The sequence below is a fragment of the Onychostoma macrolepis genome, unplaced genomic scaffold, assembly GCF_012432095.1.
Source record: "Onychostoma macrolepis isolate SWU-2019 unplaced genomic scaffold, ASM1243209v1 Scaffold9, whole genome shotgun sequence".
NCBI lineage: Eukaryota > Metazoa > Chordata > Actinopteri > Cypriniformes > Cyprinidae > Onychostoma > Onychostoma macrolepis.
Window position 1 is genome coordinate 1749 of NW_026704913.1, and position 17919 is coordinate 19667.

General features: G+C 42.6%; 1 long non-coding RNA gene across 1 annotated transcript; it reads right to left on the bottom strand.

Moving 5' to 3' along the window:
* Window positions 1-9549: 9549 nt before the first annotated feature.
* Window positions 9550-10004, bottom strand: LOC131535752 (uncharacterized). The gene is made up of 3 exons (XR_009269739.1): window positions 9918-10004; window positions 9725-9829; window positions 9550-9655 (listed from the first exon to the last, which is right to left on the bottom strand). It is a non-coding gene; the product is annotated as an uncharacterized LOC131535752 (long non-coding RNA).
* Between the last annotated feature and the right edge of the window lie 7915 nt (window positions 10005-17919).

Here is a 17919-nt window from a genome sequence, read left to right on the forward strand (position 1 = left end):
ATTGTCTTCTCCCCGGACTTTGCAGCTCATTTACTCCATCTTGAACAAGTGTTCCAAGCTATGGAAAGGTACGGGCTGAAGTTACGGCCGGAAAAGTGCCAATTGTTCCGGAAGGAAGTGAAATTCCTGGGCCATTGCATCAGTGCTGCGGGAGTCTCCCCAGATCCAGAAAAGGTGTCAGCTGTGCAGGGGTGGGAGCCCCCTAAAACGGTTCGACAGGTGCGATCCTTCCTCGGCTTTGTGGGGTACTACCGACGCTTTATTAAAAACTTTTCAAAAATCGCCAAGCCCCTAAACCAATTGCTGGTGGGTACCGCACGCCCACGAGGCCGGGGGTCTCCTGCGGTGACTTGGAGCTCAGCATGTGAGGTAGCTTTTCGGAACCTTCAGCAAGAGTTGTTACAGGCCCCGATTCTCGCCTATGCTGACTTCTCTTAGCCGTTCATCCTTTATACCGATGCAAGTAATTCAGGGCTGGGAGCAGTACTAGCACAGCGCCAGCAGGGGGTGGAAAGAGTGATCGCATACGCAAGTCGAAGTCTCCATCCAGCGGAGCGGAATGATTCAAACTACAGCTCTTTTAAGATTGAACTCCTGGCGATGAAGTGGGCGATGAGCGAAAAGTTCAAGGATTATCTGTGGGGGGCCAAGGTGCTGGTAGTGACGGATAACAACACCCTGGTCCACTTACATACGGCTAAGCTGGGGGCCGTCGAACAGCGTTGGGTGGCCCAGTTGGCAAATTACGACTATCAGCTGCAGTACCGACCTGGTCGGGAACATACAAATGCGGACGTACTCTCTAGGCTCTCGGTGACTGATGCGGGGGGTCCGGGGGTGACTCCCACGGAGGTCGAGGAAGAACTCCTGGTGGGGGTAGTAGAGGCCCCAGGATCAAGTGCCATCGATGTCCCTGATAGTTGGGGATGGGACCCGAGGCGGTGGAGGGAGTTGCAGGGGAGAAATGGCGATCTTGTGGTGATCCGGTCCTGCTTGGGGAAAGGCTCCTTGCCACAAGCCGCCGAAAGACAGGCACAGACAGTGAGGCTACTCTGTGGACATTGGGAGAGGCTCTGTTTCAAGGAAGGAGTGATTTGCCGTTCCGTTCAGGATCCGGCAACCCGAGAGCAGGTATACCAGGTGGTGGTGCCCGAAGACCAGCTCCAGCTATTGTTGCACGCTTACCATAATCAGATGGGACATCAGGGCCAAGAGAGGACATTGTCCTTGTTGAGGAGGCACTTCTTTTGGCCCAGGATGGAGGCGACGGTTGGAGCCTTTATTCAAGGTTGCCCCCGTTGTTTGCTTTTTAAGACCCGGAAGGAGGTGAGAGCTCCGTTGGTCCCAATACAGCCACGGGCACCTCTACATATTGTGGGAGTGGACTTTCTGACATTGGGTCGACCAGCGGATCGCTTTCAGAACATCCTAGTGGCAACAGACTTGTTTACCAAGTATTCCTGGGCCGTTCCCACTCTTGACCAGACGGCGACTACCACCGCTGCGGCCCTCTGGAGGACCGTGTTCCAGCCTTTCGGATGCCCGGAGATCCTCCATTCCGACCAAGGTCCAAACTTTGAGTCGAGGGTTATTGCAGAACTGTGCCAACTCTACGGGTGCCGTAAGACCCATACTACCCCATACCACCCCCAAGGGAATGGGGGGTGTGAGAGGTTTAATCAGACTTTGTTAACCCTATTGGGGACTCTTGATGCGGACCAGCAGAGTTCGTGGGTGGATTGCCTCCCCGCTTTGGTGCAAGCATACAATAACAGCCTACATAGTACCACAGGTTTTGCGCCGTCCTTTCTGATGTTTGGGAGACACATGCGTTTACCTGTGGACCTACTCTGGGGGACTACTTCGGTGGCAGGGGCCCCGAGCACCACTGAATGGGTAAACCGGCACCACCAACAGCTCCATTTTGCCTATGGGAGGGTCACGGACCGAATAAGCGAAGCTGCCAAAAAAACCAAACGACTGTATGACCGAACAGCCCGGGAAGCCCCTTTGCTGGCCGGAGAGCGTGTATTGGTTCGAGATAGTCGGCGTCCAGGAAAGGGCAAGTTGAGCGATCGGTGGGAGGCTATGCCTTATGTGGTGGAATGGCAGAGAGACCCTGACTTACCTGTGTATATCATTCGCCCTGAAGGGAGGTCGGGCCCAGAACGGGTGTTGCACCGGAATTTGCTTCGGCCCTGTCCTAATTATTCGAGACCTACGGGGGAGATTCCAACAGCCCTTAGGACCTTGTGGTGGTGGTGGGTTGGGCGGTGGTCCCAGAGAGCCGGGAATCTGTGGTGACAGGGGAGCCTCCACCATCCCCGCCCCGACGCTCGCAGCGAGACAACCGGGGGCAACCACCTGCGAGATACGGCGAGTGGACCTCCGGTCAGGAATTCTAGGGACTAGAACTCATTGGCGGGGAGGATGTCACGGGGTGACCAAGGCCGGAACCTTCTATGCACGGGAGTTGTTGCTATGGGGGGGGGGACACTTCCGGTGCAAAACGTTGGAGAGGGGGGAAAAAAAGAAAGAGAGGAGAAAGAAACAGCAGGTGACGCAGTAAAGACGCAAGAGAAGGACGGAGGGAACAAGGTTCTTTCAGCTACGTAGCTAACTTTCTTTGGCATGAACATTATATGAAGAACGATTATATCTCCATACTCCCAGCGCATGAAGAGTCCCTTTATCAAGGTGTCCATCTGAGCCTGAACACTGCCTTATTCGTTGCAAGGTTTGGAGTGTTTTGCAGTGTTGAATTGATATTTTCACGTGTGGAGTTGAGTGTTTTGCAGTGTATGCACGAGTGTGGGCTCCCGCAGATCGTTCAGGCGACCGAGTGGATAAACATCCTTCATGTAGTTGAGCTGGCTCATGAAACTCAATCTTGGAGTACGAAATACAGAGTGAATGCTGACATCTTCGTCTGTCCTCCGTCTGTGCTGAGGTACATCAGAGCTGCTGAATTGAGTTCACCTCCCGCTGGCATCCAGTCCTGTGAGTACGAAGTACAGAGTCAATGTTGATACTCTTGTTTGCCCTCCGTCTGTGCTGAAGCGCATTAGAGCTGCTGAATTGAGTTCATCTCTTGTTGTTGTGCCATCCTGTGAGTACGAAATACAGAGCGAATGCTGACATCCTCGTCTGTCCCCCGTCTGTGCTGAAGCGCATCAGAGCTGCTGAATTGAGTTCATCTCTTGTTGTCATGCCATTCTGTGAGTACGAAATACAGAGCGAATGCTGACATCCTCGTCTGTCCTCCGTCTGTGCTGAGGTACATCAGAGCTGCTGAATTGACTTCACCTCCCGCTGTCATCCAGTTCTGTGAGTACGAAGTACAGAGTTAATGTTGATACCCTTGTTTGCCCTCCGTCTGTGCTGAAGCGCATCAGAGCTGCTGAATTGAGTTCATCTCTTGTTGTTGTGCGATCCTGTGAGTACGAAATACAGAGTGAATGCTGACATCCTCGTCTGTCCTCCGTCTGTGCTGAGGTACATCAGAGCTGCTGAATTGAGTTCACCTCCCGCTGTCATCCAGTTCTGTGAGTACGAAGTACAGAGTTAATGTTGATACCCTTGTTTGCCCTCCGTCTGTGCTGAAGCGTATCAGAGCTGCTGAATTGAGTTCATCTCTTGTTGTTATGCCATCCTGTGAGTACGAAATACAGAGTGAATGCTGACATCTTCGTCTGTCCTCCGTTTGTGCTGAGGTACATCAGAGCTGCTGAATTGATTTCACCTCCGCTGTCATCCAGTTCTGTGAGTACGAAATACAGAGTTAATGTTGATACCCTTGTTTGCCCTCCGTCTGTGCTGAGCGTATCAGAGCTGCTGAATTGAGTTCATCTCTTGTTGTTATGCCATCCTGTGAGTACGAAATACAGAGTGAATGCTGACATCTTCGTCTGTCCTCCGTCTGTGCTGAGGTACATCAGAGCTGCTGAATTGAGTTCACCTCCCGCTGTCATCCAGTTCTGTGAGTACGAAGTACAGAGTCAATGTTGATACTCTTGTTTGCCCTCCGTCTGTGCTGAAGCGCATCAGAGCTGCTGAATTGAGTTCATCTCTTGTTGTTGTGCCATCCTGTGAGTACGAAATACAGAGTGAATGCTGACATCTTCGTCTGTCCTCCGTCTGTGCTGAGGTACATCAGAGCTGCTGAATTGATTTCACCTTCCGCTGTCATCCAGTTCTGTGAGTACAGTACAGAGTTAATGTTGATACCCTTGTTTGCCCTCCGTCTGTGCTGAAGCGTATCGGAGCTGCTGAATTGAGTTCATCTCTTGTTGTTATGCCATCCTGTGAGTACGAAGTACAGAGTTAATGTTGATACCCTTGTTTGCCCTCCATCTGTGCTGAAGCGTATCGGAGCTGCTGAATTGAGTTCATCTCTTGTTGTTATGCCATCCTGTGAGTACGAAATACAGAGCGAATGCTGACATCCTCGTCTGTCCCCCGTCTGTGCTGAAGCGTATCAGAGCTGCTGAATTGAGTTCACCTCCCGCTGACATCCTCGTCTGTCCCCCGTCTGTGCTGAAGCGCATCAGAGCTGCTGAATTGAGTTCACCTCCCGTTGTCATCCAGTCCTGTGAGTACGAAGTACAGAGTTAATGTGGATACTCTCGTTTGCCCTCCGTCTGTGCTGAAGCGCATCAGAGCTGTTGAATTGAGCTCATCCCTTGCTGTTATTCCATCCTGTGAGTACAGTACAGAGTTAATGTTGATACCCTTGTTTGCCCTCCATCTGTGCTGAAGCCCATCAGAGCTGTGGAATTGAGTTCGCCTCCTGCTGTAATCCAGTCCTGTGGATGAATACAGAGCCAATGTGGGTTGGAGAGATACAGGGAGAGACTGCTTGATTTTAAAAAGAGATATCCTTTTAATCAATAAAAGTTCAAAACGTACCTCTTGTTGTCTGGCCTCTTCTGTCCCGTGGGGTGGCTCCTCAGTGGTGGTGCGGTAGTTCGGGGTGTGGGGTGTTTGGCATTGCGCAAACACCCCCCCGGCTTGTGACACCAGCACTGATATTTTGCCAGAATCAGAATTGAAGTGAATATCATTTATTATCTTAATAAGCGCGGTCTCTGTGCTGTGATGCACTCAGAAACCAGATTGAAAATTGTCCAGGTATCCATTTGAGTTTAAGTAGTTGTTCAGCTGATTAAAAACTACCTTTTCAATAATCTTACCTATGAAAGGAAGATTTGATATTGGTCTATATTTGCTCAATATGGTGTTATCAAGATTGCACTTTTTCAGAAGGGGCTTAACAACTGCAGTTTTCAGGGAGTTTGGAAAAGTCCCAGAAAGAAGTGAAGCGTTCACCACTTCTAAGAGATCTGCTTCTAAACAGTTAAGCACACTTTTGAAGATGTGGGAAGTGTGTCAAGATAGCAGGTTGATGATTTAAGGTGATGTACTATTTCTTCCAAAATTTTGCTATCAATTGCTTTAAAAACAGACATAGTCATTTATTTTTGAAATTGCGGTCGAATCTGTGTGACCTCTGCATAACTTGAGGATGTGCCAATCTCCTTTCTGACATTATTGATCTCAGAAAAGAAGGAAGCATTGCATTTGCTGTCGGAGAGCATTTCACTGGGAATCTGACTTGGGGGGTTTGCCAGTCTCTCAACAGTAGCAAAAAGAGTGTGAGTGTTGTTTAAGTTACTGTTTATGAGGTTTGAGAAGAAGGTCTGTCTAGCTGTGGCTAGTTCCACATTGAAAGCATGAAGGCTGTCTTTATAGATGCTATAGTGAATTTCAAGTTTCCTCTTCCGCCACATCCGCTCAGCTTTTCTGCATTTTCTTTTCATACTCTGCACTGCTGTTGATTTTCTCCAAGATGATTTCTGTCACAAGGTGATGGACGAAGAGGAACTATTATCCCGGGAAATGTTTCCGGGTGGGGGCAGTTATAGTGGGACACCGGGCCGGTTCCGGTTTTTCCCCCATGTTTTGTGTCCGGGCGCGGTTATTACAGTTTTTTACAATCGCTAGGACACATTTCTCAATACTAAAGTCACTTTTTCAAAACTCTTCACACAGTGAGCACAACAGCAGTCTGTGTGAGCTAAACTGTGGATCATTTTTCATTGCTTTGGCACAACATGCATTCATTGACTACTTCTTTCAAATTCCATGAATTCTTTTCTCATTTCGACACAACAACTGTCAAAACTCTGTGTACCTACAGCCCAGTTTGCACACGTTTACATACTCTTTTCAAAATTGTTAAACTTGAGTTCAAAACAATAACAATACAAAACTGAATAAAACAGCAATTTTCTGCATTTCTACAATAATATTTGATTTAAATATATTTAGAAAAAGAAAATGAAATGCTATCAAAACCGTTGGACCAACCACAGGTGATTCCTTTTGTAGCTGAAGACCTACATGTGTTACTCCTTTACATAATTTCATTATCATCTATAAAAAGCATTTGCATTGAATAATTTGCATTGTGATGTAAACATGGACCAAGCCGGACATAGAGAAGTGGCTGAAAGAGCAAGAGGGAGACGTATGCGTGGTGGAAGAAGAATAAGAGGAAGATCAAGAGCTGTAGTCTCAGATGAGATCAGGGCAACTATAACTGATCATGTAATAAATCATGGTCTTTCAATGAGAGAGGCAGGTCTGCGAGTGCAGCCAATTCATCACCAAACACCAATGACTTGTACATATGGGTTCAGTCATTTTAGACACTTCCAAAACTGTTGCAACAGAGATGGAAATACAATTTTTAAATAAATGAATTATGTTTCCATCTTCGTTGCCACCGTTTTGGAAGTGCTTTTTCTGTTCTAAAGAAGGGGGTGTCCCAATACTTTTGTCCATATAGTGTATGTACAAGTCATTGGTGTTTGGTAAAGAGTTTTAGGCTCAAGATCTGCATTTAAAGTCACACCAGAGGTGTTCAGCTTGGATTAGGACTTGGCTTTCTGCAGACCAGTCAAGTTCTTCCACACTGACTCAATCAATCATTTATTTTTGAACCTTGCCTTATACACAGAGACATTGACATGTTAGAATAGAAAAGAGTCCTGTCCAAACTGTTGCTATAAAATTAGAAGCAAACTTTCCCTAGAAATTCCCTAGAATATCATTATATGCTTAAAAATTAAGATTTGTACTCATGGAAATGACTAAAGTAGTCAAACCTGTTCATTAGAAGGGGGTGACCCAATACTTTTGGCAATATAGTGTATCAGCAGAAGATTGCCAGGGATGGATCAGGCATGCCAAAAGATTCTTTCCTAGGTGTATTGCCCTAGATGACATACGATGTGATGAGGATGAGAAACTGAAAATGCAGTACGTAGAGTCGATTAGGATTCCTACAATACAATATATACAAATGTATATACAAATTCTTTTAAGTAAAGTAAAAAATATATATATAGCATCATGTCTAATTCATTCCTGTAAGATATATTTTGCTGTAAACAGTAGTCCTAAGTAGGTGTCCTTCTTTTACAGAAGAATACATTGTTTAATGTCACCTGTTGTTAGTGTTTTTTAGGTATTACTTTTATAGATGACCAAGTGTGTTTGTTAACTGACAACCCTTGCTAGTGTTATGAAAGAATGAGCTGGTCTGAGACATGTATGAAGTGTTTTGATAGTTGTTGTGCATTTTGAATGTGGAATGAACTGCTGTGCCAAGCTGAAAGTTGGTTAGGAGAAGTGTGTGAAGAGTTTTGAAAAAGTGACTTTAGTATTGAGAAATGTGTCCTAGCGATTGTAAAAAACTGTAAACGAAGAGTTGATCGTCAGCTGTGCGAGAGAGGAAAGTCAACTGTGATTGGGACACGTATCCATGATGTGGCATTATAAAAAGGGCATTCCGGCGTGAAGAGTAAAAAAGAAGGATTAACGCGGCGGGAAGGCGGAACTTTATTCTCGGGGAACTAGAGATCTATGAAGTGAAAGTGATAAGGATTGAAGAGTGGCTGAGCTTCCACATCATCTATGCAGCATAGACTCCTTATAACGTTGGATATTTGGACTTCTTAATGGGAGAGGACGCCGTTGTTACAATATATTCAGTTCCTGAAATATTTGGTTCCAGTGGGTGGCGCTTACGTGAATATTCATCAGGATAACGCCGTGGGCGGGGCCATCCAAAACCGGACGAGTGGAGCAGAAATTAATAGTGTGAGCGCCTCAGATCGCGTTTTGTTTTACGGATTATTTCAAGCAGGTAGTAAAATTGAACGAAGTTAAGCTTCAACTACTCATATGATTGTTCACATTTTGTAAATTAATTGTTTCTGTAACGTGTTTCTAGTACTCTGTTTACCTTCATCCTATATCAGAACTGATCACTATTTAGGTAGTGTTGAAGTACAACTACAATAAAAAGCATATTTCTCCGAATTTCTCCAAGATTACTTGTTGACTGTTGACGTTTTTCACGAATGTCTGAGATTAAGCGTTTTCAATGTTTAAATAAATATTTACAAATATATTCTTGTGTTTTTATTCTGTCTCCCAATGTCGTATGTGTCTAAAAATAGCCTTTAAATTATACGCTGATAGCTCAAGACCACACAAGAACTTGGATCGATGTTTGCGTGCTTGAATGTTGCTCTACACTCAACTCAACATCATTTTGATACACAACCCTCATGCTTTCTTTATCAACAGCTATCATAAATGTTAAGCTTCAGTGGCATTAACTGTTGTATTCTGTAACAATGCTTTAGAATGTTGGGCAAGTTAAGACATTTCAATTGTTTTTGTGTCTACCCTCTAAACAAATTACAGCTCATCCATTTACATCATCCTTCTCATAAAATGCACTGGTGTTCATGTAATGTTATACTTATATTAGTCCAATAAGTAGGCCTAGTTTTTCTAGTTGTTATTTGCTTTTTCTGCTGTAGTAATATTTTACTTTTCTAACCTCATTAGTAACAGCCATTTTTTGTGCCAAATGTTTACTAAATTACATAATGGGTTAGGATTTGCTTCATGAGTAATTTCAAACGGAACTGTAGCCTACATTTGATCCCATATATAGGAATTTGTGGTTGAAAAATTATTGAAAAAGAGTCTGTAAGATTTCCTTGATGGCAAGCTCTGTGCATTGAACAAAAATCAAGAAGAAAAATAAAAAGTGAGCTCATTTTTTAAATAGAAAATTTATTTATTTTGTGTTTATTTTTGCACACAGCCAGATTTCTGACAGTGCATTGACATGCCAAATTAAGGACCTCTGCACTCATGGCAAATAAAAACCGCTTTCACATTTGGCTTGTTTACACATTCCATGTGGTACCAGCCATAGCAACTGTCACATTGAATCTGAAAAAGACAGTAAAATCAATATGAAAATGTAAACTAGCAAAGTTAGAAGAAAAAAAAAAAAACCTAAATAAAGAACACATTAAAATACCCAAGAGTCAGTGTCATCCTGAGTGTTAGGATATTTGTCCCCACATGACAAGCATAGATTAGACAGGTCTTCTGTGGAAACAAAGGCATTAAGGTATTGGTGTAATGATGCACATCACCACAACTCAGCTGTGCAAACACCTGTTTGCTGTAGCACACACAGGCCTATGTTTTGCCGCATCACAGCAACATCTGCATCAGTACACTGAAACTCCAAACTGCCTCCATTTAGAACTGCTTCTGCAAACTACAAAGAGCATTGACAAAGAAAATCAACATTTTTATTACAAAATGTTAGCAAACACAGTATCTGTACCTTGCAGACAAATACGCCACATGAAGTCCCATCCTCTGAATGCTGTGTGTCAATCGTTGACATTGCCACTCTTCGGTTGGAGTGACTTTGCTGGCCATAAAATCACTTTGGTAAAACAAACAAAAAAAAAAAAGAATATTCATAAAAACAACCATACCAATATTTTGAAATACTCCATACATTTTTTTCTTACCTTACAACCTTTTTGCAGTGATGCAGTTTGGCTTCGCTTTCACCAAGGGAGTTTAAATACAAAATTCTTCTTTCCTTGGGATATATCATCTGTCAAGATGGGGTCATGAATTAATGACTCAGATTTAAGTCTTTGTAGAGAAGGGAACAAAGCAGGAGTGTCCAGTGGTCATTCTCATGAACTGACCCCACCAGCACATCATATGCCTCTGGATTAATCTATAAATATGGTGTTTCAATAACAGATTACCAAATTATCTGAGAACATAAAAGTTAATTGTATGGAATCAGGATTTATTTTTTTTACCCTTTTCTTTGAACTGGCCTTCCTCTTCCAAATATTTGTGGCTTGAAAGGAATCCAGGACAAATGCTCTGCCTGAATAATGTCTCACAAGGCAGGTCAGGTATGCATTAATGACCTGTGTAAAAATAAAATATAATTTATTTATTTTTAAACTGTAACAATGCTTACAGAATAGAAACTAAAGAAGCTGCAGCACAAACCTCACTTTCAAGTTTCTCCCAGGTTTGAGGCGTTCTAAATCCCAGGTAAAAAGCTTGTATGGGCCAACTTTACTGCAAAGTTTTCCACCCATTTTCCCTGCCCATATGTCTTAGAGCACTACGGAGAGGAGTAAATCTCAAACTAATGTTATTTACATGTAGGAGATATAAATTATGAAGGGGAATACATACAACACATCTCTGAAGAATACTGTATTCGGGGGGAAGGCTGTATGATCGATTGGGTGGCAGGACTGGAGGCAGGCTGAGGTGCAGGCTCAGGTATGGGTGGTGCAGACTGGGTGGCAGGACTTGAGGTAAACTGGGGGTCAAGGCAGGCAGCAGAAATGGATTTTGAAGATGGTGGACCAGCAGGCATTTGATTAAAAAGAACAGAACACTGTGTTCCAGGATGGTTTACGACATGAGGGATGGGCACGGAAAAAGGCACAGTGAGAGATATTGGTATATGCTGCAAGGAAAGATGTGTATAGGGCAGGGTAACAGGATGGAGGAAAGACATGATTCTAAGCGGTGCTTGCAGAGCAGGGGACTGGGGAGGATCTGGAGGGACATGAGGGTCTGAATGCACAGTGGCAGGAGTGGAAAATTTAGGAACTTTTGGAGGATGATCCTCCAAAAAGTGAATTAGATGGTCAATGTTAATTTTGGGAATTAGTTTCCCCTCATCATCAACCACATCAATGGATTTTCCCTCCACTTTTACAACTGTATATGGTCCCAGATAATCTGGGTCCAGCTTGCCCCCCTTTCTCTGCCTGCTCCTGACATTCTGCCGCAGGACCTGGTCTCCAACCTGAATGTCAATGGTCATCCTTATTCAAATTTCCCTGCACGGTTTTAAAAATTCTGTCCTGCCGTTTGATGCATTCTGAAATGCATTCCTCAGCAACAATGTCCTCCACACCTTCATTGATCTATTTTAAGACATTGGATTTTAGTGCCAATTGCAGAAGGGAAAGGGGGCGGGGGGGACTGAAAATAGGTTAAGTGTGTTTGATTACCTCATAATTGTCTGGCACCTCACATGGATACCTTGCCTCACGGCCAAACATTAAAAAGTAGGGCGAGAACTTTGTGGTAATTTGTTTTTTAGTTCGGAGACCGAACATTGTAGCCTCCAAATAATCTGCCCATGTGTCTGGCCGTTTTCCAACCAGCTTGCTTAAAGACCTGTAAAACAAGTCTTATGGTTATTCACCTATAGTGATTTTAAGTTTTATCATATTTGAATAGCTTATTTATTACTTCTGAATTGTGCCATTTAATTTTTCAACAAGTCCGTTGGTCTGGGGATGGTACGGTGCACATAAGCTTCTTTTAATACCAAGAATTTGGCAGACACCCATATTGATCTGTATATACACAAACAAACGAGATTTAGCTATTAATATTTTTCCCAAATATTCAAATATTAAAGGGGTAAATCTCTAACCTTGTTCACAAATTCTCTGCCTTGATCCGTCAAAAGCCTTTTTGGGGCTCCAAATTTGTGAAAGAGTTTCACGATGCAGGCTGTTACCTCCTCAGCGCTCTTGGTCTTTAGTGGGAAAGCCTCACACCACTTTGTAAAGTAGTCTACCATTACACAAATGTACTGGTAGCCCTCTTTAGTTGGTGTGAGCTTCCCCACTAAATCCATACCTACAATGTCCCAAGGCTCAGCCACCTGACAAAAAACAAACACATACTCAAGATGTATAATTCCTTTTGTAAAAATGAGAATATGGTTCCTCACACAAATACACAACTTACCTCAATAGGGGTGTATTCTGCTTTGTTTTTAATTTCAGCTTGTTTTTTCTGGCATGCTGCACAGTGCATAACCTAAAACATTTTGTTGTTTATTTCAGTTTGATAACGCTTGGAAAGTATTAACACATGAATGCCATTTAATTGCACTCACCCAGGTTTTAATATCAACGGTCATGGCAGGCCAGTAAAACCTTTTACTTATGGCATCTGTTGTTTTTGAACACCACAGTGTGCACCAATGGGACTGCTGTGAAACTCATGAAAAACCCGTTTGGCCTCCTCTATTGAAATCAAAACTCTGGCCAGTGCTCCCTCTCCTCCTCGCCGGATATAGTATAAAACCTCATCTAAAAGTAGTAAGTTTTAGGTCATTAAGAGACTATCAAAGGAATCACTAAATGTGACTTAACTCACCTTTGATTGTGAAATTCTTTGCCCTTCTGAGAAGGATGTATTTTTCATTCTTAGAAAGACCAAGAGGAAACTTTCCCAATTTTTTTAGTTCGTACAAGGTTTGAAACTTTTCCTTGTCCATATTGACAGCCAAAATGTCAAATTCAACAAAGATGGATAGGTTTATTTATATGAATTGTGGGCCTGAGACTCGTTATTCTTTTAACACATCACCACAGCTTATTGGATGTTGAATGTTTCACAAATTGAATGTATCACACACATATGTAACCAACTATTTCTTGGCCAGAACTGTGTACAACAGCAAATGCAAATCAGGTGTGGTGGGTCAACAACATAAATAAAAATAGTGTCATTTAAAAGAAGAGGATAAAGCCATGTTAATAATATAATGTGATATACCTAATGCTATCTAAATATCATATATACTATTTAGGCTGTTTAAATTTGATAACCATTCACAAATTTCTATGTAAAATGTATTGAGGTTTATCGATGCATTCATTAAGTGGAAATTTCTTTAATAGTAAGACAAAAGTGGCAATTTATTTATATTTATCTGTAAAAATGAGAATGTTTGTCCAGAAAAATCATGGTATTAAGGACCAAATTACTACAGCAAGACTAATAAAATACTTATTCAAATATGTATTTATAAATGTACATTTCCTTAATTTTTGTGATATACATTTTTCTGTATTTTGTAGACCAGTATTGTTTTCGTGTTCAATTATTTACAAAAACATTACATAAGAATGATTACATACTAAACAGATAAGATATAAGCCTACTTTTTAAAAATAAATAGTTAGTCATTACTATCACTTAACTTGCCCAACATTCTAAAGCATTGTTACAGAATACAACAATTAATGCCACTGAAGCTTAACATTTATGATAACTGTTGATAAAGAAAGCATGAAGGTTGTGTATCAAAATGATGTTGAGTTGAGTGTAGGGCAACATTCAAGCACGCAAACATCGATCCAAGTTCTTGTGTGGTCTTGAGCTATCAGCGTATAATTTAAAGGCTATTTTTAGACACATACGACATTGGGAGACAGAATAAAAACACAAGAATATATTTGTAAATATTTATTTAAACACTGAAAACGCTTAATCTCAGACATTCGTGAAAAACGTCAACAGTCAACAAGTAATCTTGGAGAAATTCGGAGAAATATGCTTTTTATTGTAGTTGTATTTCAACACTACCTAAATAGTGATCAGTTCTGATATAGGATGAAGGTAAACAGAGTACTAAGAAACACGTTACAGAAACAATTAATTATTTACAAAATGTGAACAATCATATGAGTAGTTGAAGCTTAACTTCGTTCAATTTTACTACCTGCTTGAAATAATCCGTAAAACAAAACGCGATCTGAGGCGCTCACACTAATAATTTCTGCTCCACTCGTCCGGTTTTGGATGGCCCCGCCCACGGCGTTATCCTGATGAATATTCACGTAAGCACCACCCACTGGAACCAAATATTTCAGGAACTGAATATATTGTAACACCGGCTGGGACCGCGAGTGGGAGCCTTATTCACTGTGAGTTTGTTGTGGATTGCAGTGCTTTGGTGTGAAGTGAACACGTGTGCCTTTTGAAGTGATATACTGCATGCACAAGTGTGGGTGTAGGATTCTGCTTCCACCCGTTGGCCCAGTGGAGAGAAGCCGCTCCGCTGTGTGAAAATCTCTTACCACAGTCTGTTCCATTGTCTGCCGCTGTCTGTTCTGGAGAGAAGCCGCTGTGAGTAGATCCCCTACCATTGTCTGTTCCATCCTCTGCTGTCTGTTCTGGAGAGAAGCCGCTGTGAGTAGATCCCCTACCATTGTCTGCCACCGTCTGTTCTGAAGAGAAGCCGCTGTATGAAAATCTCTTACCACAGTCTGTTCCATTGTCTGCCGCTGTTTGTTCTGGAGAGAAGCCGCTGTATGAAAATCTCTTACCACAGTCTGTTCCATTGTCTGCCGCTGTTTGTTCTGGAGAGAAGCCGCTGTATGAAAACCTCTTACCACAGTCTGTTCCATTGTCTGCCGCTGTCTGTTCTGGAGAGAAGCCGCTGTGAGTAGATCCCCTACCATTGTCTGTTCCATCCTCTGCTGTCTGTTCTGAAGAGAAGCCGCTGTATGAAAATCTCTTACCACAGTCTGTTCCATTGTCTGCTGCTGTTTGTTCTGGAGAGAAGCCGCTGTATGAAAACCTCTTACCACAGTCTGTTCCATTGTCTGCTGCTGTCTGTTCTGGAGAGAAGCCGCTGTGAGTAGATCCCCTACCATTGTCTGCCGCCGTCTGTTCTGAAGAGAAGCCGCTGTATGAAAATCTCTTACCACAGTCTGTTCCATTGTCTGCCGCTGTCTGTTCTGAAGAGAAGCCGCTGTGTGAAAATCTCTTACCACAGTCTGTTCCATCATCTGCTGTCTGTTCTGAAGAGAAGCCGCCGTATGAAAATCTCTTGCCACAGTCTGTTCCATCATCTGCTGTCTGTTCTGAAGAGAAGCCGCCGTATGAAAATCTCTTGCCACAGTCTGTTCCATTGTCTGCCGCTGTTTGTTCCGAAGAGGAGCCGCTCTGCTGTCTGCTCTGGAGATAAACCTCTGCGTGAAAGTTTCTTATTACAGCCTGGTCTATCGGTTGCCGTTGCCTGCTCTGAAGAGAAGCCACTGGGTGGAGGTCCTTTTACCCCTGTCTGTACGATCACCTGCCGTGTCTGTTCGAGGGAGAACTGTTGGATGTTCGACTCCTATTATCGTCTGTAAGGATACGTATCCTTCACTGTCCCGAAGAGGAATTACTAGATCTCGCCCCATCGACTGTTCCGGAAAGGAACTGCAGAATAGAGATCTCGTAGCATTATCTGTTTGATCCCTTATCGTCGACTGTTTTGAGAGACCTATTGAGGGACCCCTCCCTTGCCATCGCCTAAAAGGCTACTTACCTGTCCCGTCCGAAGAGGAACGATTGAGCTGACCTTCCGTTCTGTTATCTGCTGGGTTGCGCCTGTTGCACCAAGGGCCTCCACCGCTGCTGGACAGAAGAGAACGGAGTTGGATTTTAATTTAATAAAACTGAACTTTTATTACTTACCTTGTTTCCCTTCTGTGGTGTCTCTGGGTAACTACTCGAGGTGGTACATTCAATAGGGGCTCGTTTCGGCCTGTGACAATTTCTGTCTGCCATTCTTTTTAATGACTTTTTTCAGGAGAAATATCATCAATAACATTCTCAAGTTTTTGAGTTAAAAGAATCCAGGAGAAGATCAACAGAGTCTGCAGAAATGCTTGGTGTTAAAGATATAGCCTTCATAAATAGCGCACTAGTGTTCTCGTTAATGCATCTCTTTCTGACAGAGACAGATTCAGTGGTAACAGAGATCAATATATCAAAGAAAATACAGAAGTGATCAGACAGTGCTACATCCTTAATAACAATGGATGAAATGTTTAGACCTTTACTGATGAGTAAATCTAGAGTGTCCACGATTGTGTGTGGGTCCATGCACATGCTGAATCAGGTCAAAAGTGTTTAAAACCGTTATAATTTCTTTTGAAGTTTTGATTTCTGCATTATCTATGTGAATATTAAAATCCCCTGCAATAGAAAGTCAAACTCTGAGGAAATCATTGATAACAGTTCTGTGAACTCTTCCACAAAGGCTGGAGAGTATTTTGGAGGCCTGTAAATAATGATAAACAGAATGTGTGGAGAACCTTTCAGCACAATACCTAGGTATTCAAAAGACAAATACTGACCAAATGACACTTGCTTGCATTGATAAACATCTTTAAATAGAGCAGCTACACCTCCACCTCTCCTAACAGTCCTGCAGACACTTGTAAAATTAAAGTTAGGAGGGCTGTTTCATTGAGGACTGTTGCACTGCAGCTGTCTTCAAGCCATGTTTCATTTAGAAACATAAAATCCAGGTTGTTTGTGGTTATTAAATCATTGATCAGAAATGATTTATTTTTTAGTGAGCGAATGTTTAAAAATGCTAACTTGATGGAATTACATTTTGTCTCTACAGCAATCTTAGATTGACGCATTATAGGCTGCAGATTAGATGGGTCAGCCATACGGCTTGAGAAGGCCTTAGACTTTCTATCACGTGATAAAACCGAAATATAGAAGGCTACAGGCACACTGGGTTCCCGCTTGTTCTGTGAACATTTGTGAATGTTGCTGCTAATATAGCAGGGACCCGACACATATCACTGAGAGCTGTTATCAGTTGTTTTTGGTTCACCTACAGCCGATGGAGGAGGGTTTGGGCCCTGGCGTTGTGGCAGCGGTCGGAGAGCTCTCACAGGAGGAGGAGGGAGAGCTGGGCCTGCTGTCTTTGGTGGTTGTGGGGCCTGCCGTTTTTTAGTTGATATCTGGGGGCTTGTACAAATACATGTAAGAAGTACTTGGCTACAAATCAATTCAACAGTTAGGAGTTTGAGGGTGTGTGGTACAGTATTTACAGTACAAAGAATAATTAAAGTCCTCTCATCTGAAATACTGCTACTGTGTACTAAAAGTGTAATGTGTGAGTAGTGTAAAACCTTGTAGATGAGCCTGCAGGCCAGATTTCCTTATGGTTATTCCATGCACAAGAACATTGTCAACTATAAATAATGCTATATATTTCATCAGCAACAAATGTCCCTTGACCTTATCTCCTTAATTTTTCTTTTCTCCTCCTATTCCTCTTTGTATCCCATTACCAGGATTCATTTTCCAAAACATATAATCACCTGAGCTCTTGTTCATATCATCCTGAGCTTCTGACCTGTGTGTCATCAGTTGTGCTACTTACAGTTTTTTTCAACTGCTTACACACAAAATCTTTACTTGTCACACAATTTCTGAAACCTGACACTCAAACACCAGAACCACACACAAAATATGCAAAACCATAAACTAATTCTCGGACTTTGACTCAGTTTTCAATTTCATAAAACACTTTTTGCAAAACACAACACACAAATCTTTATGTAACACACAAAAATCTAACAGGAAGTATCTTAATTTCCTTTTTCAAACACAACCAATCAAAAACCCACACTAATTCATCAGTGCCTCACACTAAATCCTCAAATGTACAAACACTCATTGCTTTACTTAACACAAACCAATCATGGATTTAGAATAGGCCTATAAATAGGCCAAAGGTCAGTTTATAGGTTTTGAACAATGGCTGCAAACAATGTAGAGAGAGTAAGGGGTGTTGGAGGGAGAGCCAGAGGATGAGGCAGAGTTCGAATTAGAGGAGGAGGAGTTCAAAGAGGAGCAAGGGCAGGAAGAGGATGAGTC